We start from the raw sequence: 12,097 nt of genomic DNA, 5'->3' as shown, positions 1-12,097 counted from the left end.
AGGTTAAAAATTCAAAATTATCTCTAGTTTTGATTAAAGAACTTCTAATCCAAAACCCGGCGGCTTATTAGAGAATAAAGATTATGTTTTCATTAAACTTGAATTAATATTTGTATCAGAACTTCCTGTTTTACTTCACACTGAGGTCTTTTCGTCCCCAGAATCATGAAGACACCAAACTCAATATATCCAGCAGCTTATTGAAACAAACTCACATAACAATCTGACAGGACATTTTTATTTTTTATTTTTATTTCTTTCCTGGAAACTGCGGGTTTTTTAAAATATGGTAAGTACATTTCAATATTAGAATGTAACAGCCAACTTTATCTTACTTCATATCCTGTTTTCATGGCATGTCAAAGACATATATAGGACTAAACTGAGCCTGTTGCCTACTATCTATTGCCCCCAGTACTTCCAAACTGTCCTTAAATAATTCTACAGTGAAGATTTCTGCTGTGCAGAACATCATGTACTTAAGCCACCATGTGTTTCTCTTTGCAACAGAAGACTATTGACTTAGTAATGCCTGTGCTGACAACTGCTGCAGAAAAGTGTCTGCTAAACACACTCACAGAAGTGAAAGACAATATTGTATACATGGAATCTATTTTTTTTTCTTTTCAAACGCCATTTTGCTATTTGATATTTCCCAAAGTCTGGAGCTCTTACGCTGGATATTACTGCAATTGCTTTTTACTCATTATTACATCAGTTTTGGTGTTTTCTCTCGAACCTGAGATCACAAATATTACACTCTGTTCATCCTTTAGGGAGCACACGGGTATGCAGATGAAGCTGAGCACAGCGGTCCATTGCATGGCAGTATGCTGAAATACACAGCAAACATCTTTTCATTGCATACAGAAAACATGGAAGCTGTCAGGATATCTGCCAGGACCACAACAGGTTCTCCTTCATAAAGGCAAAAATGAGGCACATTAACTTTGGCTTTCGCCATTCTATTCCTAAGGATAGTGGCACTGACAGAGAATGAAGGGACTTTCTAAAAGTTTTCATATTCTTATTAAAAGTTATAGAAAGGGAGGCCAATTTGTATCATTAAGAGGAGGTCCTTTCTTGTTTACTTAGTTCTCTTGATTTCAGTGAGGATTTTCATAAAGAGTCGATAAGGACACAGGTTCAGAAGGATCCAGCTGAGGAAATTTGAAAGCCGCAGGCTGTAAACAGGCCCTGTGAGTTAATGGAGAGCATCCACAAGTGCTGAGGGAACTCGCAGACATCACGGTAAGGCCGTGCTTTCTATGAGAATTCATGGGAAGTGGGAGAAGTTTCCAAGGACTGGAAGAGAGGAAATGCCACTCCTGTCTGCAAGAGGAAACAATGACAGATCCCTTGAAGTAAAGGTCAGACTGCTTCACCTTGACCCCAGTGAAGGCAATAGACCAAACAATATTAGAAGGAATTTCTAAACTACGTGAATGACAAAGTGGTGACTGGGAGTAGTCAGTATGGGCTCACAGAGATAAAATCACTTTTGTTCTGCTGTTCACCATCTTCTGGGTCTGGTGATTCAGTCAGTGTTTAACCCATGTCACTGTCTGCCCATCCACACTATGATTCAGCATCTTGTCTGTAAGGATTTCATGGGAGACCCTACAGAAATCCACTGCTCTTCCCATATCCAGCAGCCTGGTCACTTCATAGAAGTTTATCAAACTGACCAAGCATGACTTCTCTCTGGTGAATCCCTGCTGACTATTACTAATGATTACCGATAAACAAATGATTTCCAGACTGGTCTTTTATTCCTCAGATCCTCCTTCTGGCCTTTCTTGTAGTTAGGAATGACATTTGTTTTGCTTCAGACTTTGGACATTTCTCTCAGCTGCTACAGTTGATGAAAGATGATAAAGCATGGCCTCACAATGACATCTGCTGGCTCTCTTAGCACTTGTGGCTGCAGCTCATCAGGGCCCGCAAGTATGTTTAAATAAGCATTTCCTGACCTGACCGCTTTTCACAAAGGGTAGGATGTACTTGTTCCAGCCTTCCCATCTGTCTCCAAGACCTGGGCTCTTGGAGGTCAGTCTTGCTGGTAGACTGAAGCAAAGAAAGCATTCAGTACTTTGGCATTTTCCCTGTCCTATGTAACCCGGTCCCCATCTCACTCAGCCCACGTTCTCCCTTGTCCATAGAAGACTTTCCTACTTACTTTGACATCTCTGTTCAGATTCAACTCCTTAGAGCTTTAGCTTTCCTAACATCATCACTGAACAGTCTCTGTGTTCTCTGCAGGTTATTCATCCTTGCTTCTACCCTCTGTATGCTTCATTTCTGTGTTTGAGTTTGCACAGGAATTCCTTATTAATTCAAGCAAACATTTTTTGCCTGACTTCCTCTTTTTGAGATGAATCTCTCAAGCTTGGGTGAGGTCACTCTCCCAGCTGGGGGGCCCCTCTGCTGGAAAGCTACTTGCTGGAATAGAGCAGGTCGTATAGAGCAGATTTAGACAGATTGTCTAAAACCTACAGTTTTAGTCATGGTCCAGACATCACGTGTCTTCTCAGACTCTGAAGAGAACATTGTAGCTAGTGATTATAAAGGAACTGAATGGGAAATTTTTTAGTCATCTAAGTAATAGCTTTTTGTATAATTTAATGTCCAGATCTATCCTCACTTTCAGCCTCTCTTTTCTATTGCACCTTTTTCTCCACTCTTCTGCAATGGAAAGGGGAAATGACTGCTATTCCTAAAATACCGGGACAATGAAAAACAAATTTCAGCTTTTCAGTATAATATTCTGCAGAAAATTTATCATAAATAAATGATGAGTGCGTGAAACAGTCCAGTAGCTTCCTTTCTCATGTTGGGCATGTAGATGAAATATTCAGAGTTGGAGATTACTAAGTTCCTGTTAGTTTTATTTCCTAAAGAACTGAGGCTTAAGCAATTGTGCTGCCTGACTGTACTTCTGCCCTCTCTAGTCACTTTTGAACATACTGAATTATTTTGACCAAGTCTGCCGAGGACATGGAAGAAGGTTCAAGCTTAGCTGAAAAACAAATACACATTCATGAACATTTTGTGAACATCAGTAGCTGGGAGGGAGATTCTGAAATGCATAACTGAATTAAAAACTGCAGCCTGATCTCAGCTGTTATCCTCTCCCTTTGACTGAGGAGTTAATTACTCAATTTGTATATAAACTGGCTGGCAAGCTGCAACAATAAATGAAATCCCACAGTGAATACAGATAGTAGATTTGATGTTACAACTAAAGAGATTAGGGTTTCTACACTATTTGATTATCTGACATGCTCACTCACTTTCTCACCTTCAGCATCATCATCCCCAAGCCCCAGCTTGCTTTCTCTGCAGGAAGGTCCCTGTTGGTCCAGAATGGCTGTGCAGAAAGTCACGTTGGTTCCCTCTGAGCTGCCTCCTGCAGTCTCCCAGATTTGGAAACATAGTAAAACTTTACTTCTGCTTTACCTCCTATTGCTAAAGAAGACATTTAAAGGATATCTATAGTTTTTCAGCCATCTATGCTACAAAACATAGGGTGCAAAGCAGTTTACAGCTTCGAGAATTTAGAAAAAGAGAATGCCTCTACAGCTTAAAATTCAAGGATGCTTTCTTTGTCAGTTTATATAATTAATTTGCAATGAGAGCAGTATTAGCAACAGGAAGCAACATTGTGTTCCTGAACAGCATAATGTGTGAGAGGGTGAAAAAGGTCATCAGAATTCATCTGGAACATCTCATAGACTTTTCTCACCTGCCAGAGACCACTCCCCGAGAACTATTGCACAGCTGACAAAAAGGAAACCTTGGATGAACGATCCTCAAGAGAAAAGAACTTTGGCAATGTTTTTCAGGGTTTCATGCTCCTTCCTTACCCGTTTCTGTGCTGTTATGGTAGAAATCACCCTTTTTTCTTTGTCCCACACCATGACATGGGTAGCTTCAGACCTGCAGCAAAATCTCCCAGTGGTTTATACACACATTATAATTCATCCAACCCAAATGATTCTCTGACTGCTATGGAACAGTACTATCTTCTTTGTAAGAAGGCTATTGTTCATTTAAAAAGTTGAGATAGACAACAGCTGGAGCTAGAAAAAGAATGTGAATTCATTATGTTTGCAGTACTTTTGGTAAACTATTTCACGGATATTCTGAGTATTATGTATAGATCTTTGAGGATGCATATATTATAAAAGAAAAACAATGGCAGCAGGTTAAATTACAGAATTAAAACTTAATTATGTGTCTTGTAATTCAACGTTTTCTACAACACTAGCAGCCACTAGATGTTCATTTATGGCTTAATAACACTGACTCCAGTCTGAATTCAAATGTAAAGGCATTGTCAGGCCAGGACGTAACATAAATACTTTGTAATAATACCCAAGTCAAGCTGAGAAAGTGCCTTGACTTCTGAAAAGGCTAAACATGAACACTGTCAAATGGATGCCTTGGTGCGCTATGAATCTAGCTTTGACCCTGACTGCCAGAACGTTCAGTGAACAAATTAGCAGACATAGCAAGTTTGGGACAGCCCTTGATAAAAACACTAGCTGCAACAGCACTGATATACAGTAAGTGCTAGCAAAAATACATGCTATCCCAGTTATTCTTTACAAAGAGGTGAGGCACAGTGCTTACCAGGACGTCCTTATCTTTATGGAGTAGGAGTGCAGCTTCCCACCACTTATTTCTCTTCGTTCTCTTTTCCTTGCTCTTTCCCTTCTCTTCTCCACTCTGCTTCCCTAGATATCTTTCCTTATTTGCTGAACTTCATCTGTTTCCCTCCCTGGGGTGATGTTTAACACGATTTGAGTGGAAAGCTGAGAACAAAAGTCATGTATGTTTAGCATCTTCTTAAAGCTCGTTATAATTTGCAGAGTTAAATTTTAATATTAATTTCAAGGTTAATGAAGCAAAAGTTTCATTCTGGGCACTGTTGCCTCGGAGATTCTTTGTCTAAACTGCTTATCTCCTTATTCCTGCAACCTTTTGCCAAACCAGGACTGTCTTGCCACTGCTAGACTCCCCTCATTTGGCTGTCTTTCAAATCAGCCTTGCAGATTTCCACCTCACAGTTTAAACAAGAAATAATCAGGTGCCTGCATTTTAATGCCTTATGTGAAAATCTCACATGCCCATAGAAACTGTGGGTGCTTTCATACTCAGCCTAAAATATTCTCTGCAGATCCCTGAATCTGACTTGCTAAGTTCCACTTTACCCAGCATCAGAGGCAGGGAATACTGGCCGTGTCTGATAGGTGCCTTTTATCCTCTACCTTTTGCAAACTGCAATTACAGTTCACAGCGGTTTGGGGTTTTTCTGTTTGTTTTCTGCTTTTTTGTTATTTACTTATTTATTTATTTTTTTAACTGGAAGAGTGTTCCTTTCAAAGCGTACCTCACATTTCTCCCTCACGGAAAACTCTTATCCATCCAATACTTGAACTTTCACCTATAACTTCATGCATTGTGGGTAACAATAAAGCTGCATTTCTTGCCATTTATTTCTGGTAGCATAAAGGTGAGTTCATTCCATGTACCATAAAGGTGAGTTCATTCCATGTACCACTCTGCCTTTCAGAGAAGATCGTGTGGACTCACATTTTCAATTTCTTTTTAATTGTTAAAAGGATACAAATCTGTACAGCGGCATTTTAAAAAAGCTAGGTTTTTATTTATTTTTTTCTTTGTTTTTAAATAAATTAGTGTATGCCCACTGAAAGTGTTAAATTCAGTAAACACGTTTATTCATCACTATGACTCTTCTGATATGTGAGTGATTGCTCCTACAGTTAATACCTGATGTGGCAAAACACACCTCTCCTTTATCACTGTTACATATTTTCTACAGTTCCTGTTTGCTTTTGCTGGTAATGGAGTTCCAAGTCTAACTGAAAGTAGGACATGGTTTTAATGCCACAGTGCACTCATGTGGCAAGACTTTCAAGTACATCAACGGACTATTTTGGGGTTGGTTAAACTGAATGTGTCTTTTTATTTTTCATTATAGAGGCTAATTAACACACTAAGGTTTTTATAGGTGGACACTGTGTTCTGCTTTCTACTAAAACTCATTTTAGACACTTTTTCTGTTACTCTTTTATCCTAATTTGATTGCTTGCTTTGAAAAATTTGTCATTTAAAAGTCACAGTGTCCTGTAAAGGTCATCATCCTTCTTATGTGATCTGCGTCTTTAATCTGACCACACTCCTTACTGTAAATTTAGTTTCACAATATAATCTTGATATTTATACTTCACTCATCACCACAGACTAAACATCTGTTCTCTAAGAGAGATCCATACGTGGCTGAGATGCAATTACACCACAATTTGGAGACGTCCCCCTTTGTGGCTTCTCAGGTATTTTTCCATGAATTACATGTGAAAATCTGCCAACAAATTCTCACAGCCTGAAGACTGGGAAAGATGTTAGTTAGAAGTACTAACTTTTATTAGGATAGCTCAAATTGTTGGAGAACACATAAATGAAGTTTCAGGCAAACAAGCCTTCTCCAAAATAAATAAATAAATTAAAAAAAATAAAACAACCCTACGTAGTTGAAAGCTAAATATACATTGAAAATAACTACTGTCATTTCTTAAGAATACAGTGTATGTGGAGAAAATCTCTACTGCGAGGGTGGTGAGACACTGGAACAGACTGCCTGCAAGGTTGTGGGTGCCCCTGGATGCTGGATGGGGCATCTTGTTCTATCACTATCTTCGTGTAAAAGGACACTCTCTATCTTGTTTATGAGCTCCCTTCTAGTAATGGAAGGCTGCAAGGAGGTCTCTTTGAAGCCAGAACATCCTCTCCAGGCTGAACAAGCTCCACTCTCTCAGACTGCCTTTGCAATAGAAGTGCTCCAGCTCTCTGATGAGAGAGCTCATCTTGTGGCCCTCCTCTGGACCTGTTCAAACAGTTCCACACCTTTCTTGTGTTGGGCTCCCAGACCTGGATGTTGTACAGCAGAGGAGAGGAGCATCTAAGGAGGATAATCACTTCGCTTGCCCTGCTGGGGCACCTTATATGCATCTTCAGCCTTTGTAAGAGGTGAGCTAGAAATAAGTCACCCTTTGGATGCCAGCTGTCAATGGCTTATGAGCTGGTTTGGCCCGGTTCCATGACTAGACACCAGTCCAGATCTACCTGGCACTGGTGAGGCTCCACCTGGAGTACCGTGTCCCCTTTTGGGTCCCTCAATACAAGAGAAACACTGAGGCCCTGGAGCATGTCCAAAGAGGGGCATCAAAGCTGGTGAAGGGTCTCAAGCATCTTACAAGGAGAGTCTAAGGGAACTGGGATTCTTTAGTCTGGAGGAGGCTCAGGAGATACCTTGTTGCTCTTGACAACTGCCTGAAAGGAGGTTGTGATGAGGTACTTCTTCTCACAGGTAAATAGTGATAGGACTAGAGGTAACGGTAACATTGCATCAGGGGAGGTTCAGATTGGATATTAAGGAAAATTAATCTCAGAAAGAGTGGTAATGCATTGGAACTACCAGGGAAATGGTAAAGTGACCATCCCTGGAGGTTTTCAAAACAAGGGTTGACGCGGCACATAGGGACATAGTGGACACAGTTTAGTGGGCATGGTGGTGATGGGCTGATGATTGGAACTACACTGTCTTGGTGGTCTTTTCCTAAATTAACAATTTCAACATTCTGTGATTCAGAATGATCCACCTGGTGATGATTTTGATGCCCTTCAGTGGTACGATTCCTGGGTACTTAAGGCATCTGCTCGACATACTTTAACAGCCAGGTTCTCTACCCATGCAGCAATATCTTTCCACAGTGCAGTTGCCCAGATGGGTTTGCATTTGCACTACCTATTGTTCTGCTTCCACTGCTGTAATAAATGGGGCACTTGACACTACCCATGAACTAGCAGAGGCAGAACACTGGCCACAGGACTGTTAAAGGGTGAGTCAGTCTTGCTGATTACTCCTTGGTTCTTATCTTCTAAGTTGGTAAATCAACTTATGTATGGGGATCAAGGAGACTCAGCACCACCAGCGCACTGTTGTAGTGATCAGCACCTCCTGTTCTTCAACTCTAAGCAACCTCACACAGAAGGGTTCTCTAAGAGATCAGACAAAGTAGGCAGCAGTTTGATGTCCCCCATCTCCAAGGCAGCTATACTAGAAGTGTTCACAGTGCTACTCTTTTGTGTCCTTGAACTACCTGCTTCTGAGGTAACCTACACCAAAGATTCACGGAGCCTCTGGGCCAGCCACAATAGTTTATTTTGTCACTCATTCACAATTAGGCTCACTTCAGCTTCCAACAGTTAGCTGTTGAGATTGCCCTGTCAGTCCAGAACTAGAGATGTGTTCTGCCCCTTTGTAACTTCATGGCATTAGGGTACACTGTATGCCAGTGCCCAATAGGCCCCTATACTCCTGTGGTTCTGATATACGAGGCCATCAAATCCATACTGTCCAATAAACTCCACTGTCTCTTTTCTGCATCTGGCTGGAGGCAGGACCTCTCTAATCTTAGTTATTGTATTCCTAACTCACTTCATGTGGATGTAAACCAAAAGCTTTGTTTTCAAGCTCAGAAATAAGATCGGTCCGTCTTCTCTGTCTTGGAGACGGCTCACTGGTAACTGGAGTGGCCATTTTCCTGGAAGAATCTCCTACAGTTGTTTTTCCTTGCAGCTGATGTTCCCACACCTCTAAGGTTGAGTTGGGTTTTCTATCCCACTTCTTCATATCTTCTCCGCGTTCACACAAGTAAAACCATGTGGTGGCACTGGTGTGTACCCACTATATCCTCTCAGTTGAACTGAAAAATGCTTGCTTCTGCTAACTGAGATGCTGGTCTGTGCAGGAGGGGAGGAAGACATATTCCATATGAGTTACTGAATCTCTGGGGGGCAGTTTATCCATAGCTGAAATGCAGACCCATTTGGAGGAAGAGAGTCTTCCTTCGTACTGCCAGTTGGTTGCCAATTCATTCACTGTTTGTTCATCTCTATCTTTCCATGTCATTACTGCCAGTGAGTTGGCATACAGCAACTGAACTCTGTACAAACTTCCATCACATAAACTGCATGCACTAGATGCTACCTGAATTTGGAGATAATTGATAGTTGTTCTGGTCAACATTATATACCATCCCTAGCACAGCTAATTCCCTGAGATACTGGATGTTTCCTTCCACAGTGGTTGTCTCCTGGCTGAGATGTAAAACTGTCCCTGCAGGAATACTTTCCTTCCCAGCTCACAGGAGCTGCATCAAGAGGAGGAGAAATCTTTCATATTTTGCAAACACTTTGTCAATGCCCATTTTTCTAGGAAGTAATCCTGGCTCCCATGCTCATTATATCTATATTATTATCCCCATGCTCCCAGCATCAGAGCAGCCAGGTGACAGCATGCTTGCCCGGAGGACAGCAAAATCTTTCTGCATATCTCACTGCTCACCTAAGGATAGGCATCATGTATTTACTGACTCATCTGTAACTTCTGCCTCTTCCATCCATTTTCACGATGAACCAGCCATGGATTAGCCTTCCTCATTCTCTTCTTCCTTCCATAGTAATGAGTTGACTTTCACATCCATTGTTTCTTCTTGTGGACTGGGGTGATGGATGCTGGCACAGGTTGGTTCTCTGGTTCAGCCACAGAGCCTGTCATGGAGATTGAGTCAGATCCAAAGGGATTTTCTTCCTTTTGTAGATGCAGAATAGTGTTGAACAGTGTTTGGTAGGTGCAGGCCAGACTGCCAACACCGTGCAGGTAGCTATAAATCTCTGGCTTTTCCAGGATCAGGACGTACCTTTTTAAAACATTCTGTCAGCTTTTTAGGATTCTGCACTTGCTCAGGGGTGAGTTCCAGACCTGTGGGACGTGATAATCATGATAGACACCTACCTATGTCCAGTTACATACCTTGCAACCTACAACCATCCTACCTCAGGGTAGATCTCAGGATGGTATTTTTAAGCAGTTTCTTAGCCAGTAATAAAACTGGAAAGACAAAACCATAAGAACATGTTAGTTTGAATATCCTACAACATTTTCAAAATATTCAACATTTTCAAAAACTTTTAGGTAACCTGGAGTAGAGACTGTACTGTAAGAATTTATGGAGTAAAGTTTCTGAAGTGCAAAAACGATGGCACGACAGAGTACAAATACAGATTAAATCCGTGACTAGTACAGCATGAGCACATACTATACACTAACTGGCAAAAACACAGATAAACCAAGAACAGCTCTCAGACTGTAAAACCACCCGACTGGAGTTAAGAAAAACAATCATGAAAGCAAGTAACACTAGACTGTGAATAGCTATTAAGCTCTACACTGCTTGTAACAATTTTGTTTTAACCCCAGCTGGTAAGATTTGTCCTTATCTCAGCTCTTTGTGTACCAAGTTGAGTGCCAAAGGGATTTTTGTGGTATTACCTGTCAAGCAGCTCAGCACCACACCCCACATGTGACAGGGGATAGAACTGGGGAAAAAAAAAAAGTGGAACTCCTAGGTTGAGATAAAAACTATTTGCTAAGACAGAAAAGGAATAGAAAATAATAGCAGTGATAATAATATATACATATATTTACAAAACAAGACATGCACAGTACGACCATATGCCATCTGCCAACTGATGCTCAGCCAGTCCCTGAGCAGCAGCAGCCTCCCCCCAGCTAACTTCCCCCAGTTTTATTGTTTAAACACATTAGGTCATATGGTATGAGATTGCCCTTTGGCCAGTTTAGGTCAACTGCCCTGGTTCTTCCCCCTCCTTGTGCCACTCCCCACCTCCCCCACCCCACCCCTCTTTGCTGTCGGGACAGTATGAGAAGCTGGAAACTTGAAATGTCCTTGGTTCTGTTCAGCATTGTTCAGCAACAATTAAAACACTGGTGTGTTATCAATGCTGTTTATCTCCTAAAACCAAAACACGGCATCAGACCAGATGCTATAAGAAAATCAACTCTGTTCCAACTGAAACAAGGTTAGAGGTCTCTTCAAAGCTTTCTCTTCTCCAGGCTGAACAAGCCCAGCTCCTTCAGCCATTCCTCACAGGAGAGGTACTCCGGTCTTCTGATCATCTTTGTGGCCCAATTTGGACCAACTCCAATAGCTTTCTGTGCTGCAGGCCCCAGGTCTGGAGACACTACTCCACATAGGATGCCATGAGGGCAGAGCAGAGAGGAACAATCACCCTCCTCCTCCCGCTGGCCACCCTTCTTTTGATGCAGCCCAGGATGCTGCTGGCCTTCTGGGCTGCAAGTGCGGACTGTTGGCTTGTGTCTAGCTTTTCATTCACCATAAGATCCAAATCTTTCTGCTCTCAGTGCATTCTTTTCCCTGTCTGTACTCTTCTCTGGAACTGCCCTGACCCAAGTGCAAAATCTTGCATTCGACCTCACTGAACTTCATTAGGTTCACATGGTCCCACTTTGTCCAGCTCCCTTTGGATGGACACATTTAAGCTCCATATGTCTTGCAGGAAGATGTCACGGTCAGATGCTGGTAACCTTGCATACAGCAGCATCAAATGAGCCCTCAGTTAGGGCATGATCATACCATGCAAACCCTGTTTGCGGAAGTGCTATCCCATACTTAGTTATTCAAGCTACAATAAGATTGTCTTACAACACTAACAGCGGAACAAAGAATAAATCCTCTAATAACCATTTCCACTGTCAAACAGGATACTTACAAGAGAATTTCTTCCTGCAGATTTAGATAAAGGCAACAGCAATCAGATAACATAATTACCCGCACAATATAAGTGGGAGCCAAGTGTTATGTGTCTGTGTGGGTATGCGCTTGGCTATGGGATAAGCACAGGACAACACATGTCCCAGCACTATGCAGCACGGATGCGGTTACACTCGGGTTAACTGTTCTATGGAAGACGTTCACACGGCCGGTCCCCCCGGCCCCTTTCCCGCCCCAAAGCACCACGACTCCGCCCGCACCACCCGCAGCCGCGCGGGGCGCTCGGCGCACGTCGCCTGCTGATGACGTCAGCTCACCTGGCGCGCCAAACATCCCTCCCCCGCCGCCGCCGCGCATGCGCGCTAGGTGAGACGCCGCGTCTCTTTCTCTCGCGGCTCCGTGCGGCCGCAGCG

General features: G+C 42.3%; 1 long non-coding RNA gene across 1 annotated transcript; it reads right to left on the bottom strand.

The window, feature by feature from the left end:
• Nucleotides 1-8,584: 8,584 nt before the first annotated feature.
• LOC140264624 (uncharacterized) lies at nt 8,585-10,467 on the bottom strand. Its single transcript, XR_011906062.1, has 5 exons — nt 10,421-10,467; nt 9,925-9,979; nt 9,789-9,850; nt 9,434-9,639; nt 8,585-8,829 (listed from the first exon to the last, which is right to left on the bottom strand). It is a non-coding gene; the product is annotated as an uncharacterized lncRNA (long non-coding RNA).
• Nucleotides 10,468-12,097: the final 1,630 nt, after the last annotated feature.

Source organism: Excalfactoria chinensis, chromosome Z, assembly GCF_039878825.1.
Source record: "Excalfactoria chinensis isolate bCotChi1 chromosome Z, bCotChi1.hap2, whole genome shotgun sequence".
In the NCBI taxonomy this organism is placed as follows: domain Eukaryota; kingdom Metazoa; phylum Chordata; class Aves; order Galliformes; family Phasianidae; genus Excalfactoria; species Excalfactoria chinensis.
Note: the sequence above shows the minus strand (reverse complement) of the source record. Positions and strands in the feature narration are given on the sequence as shown.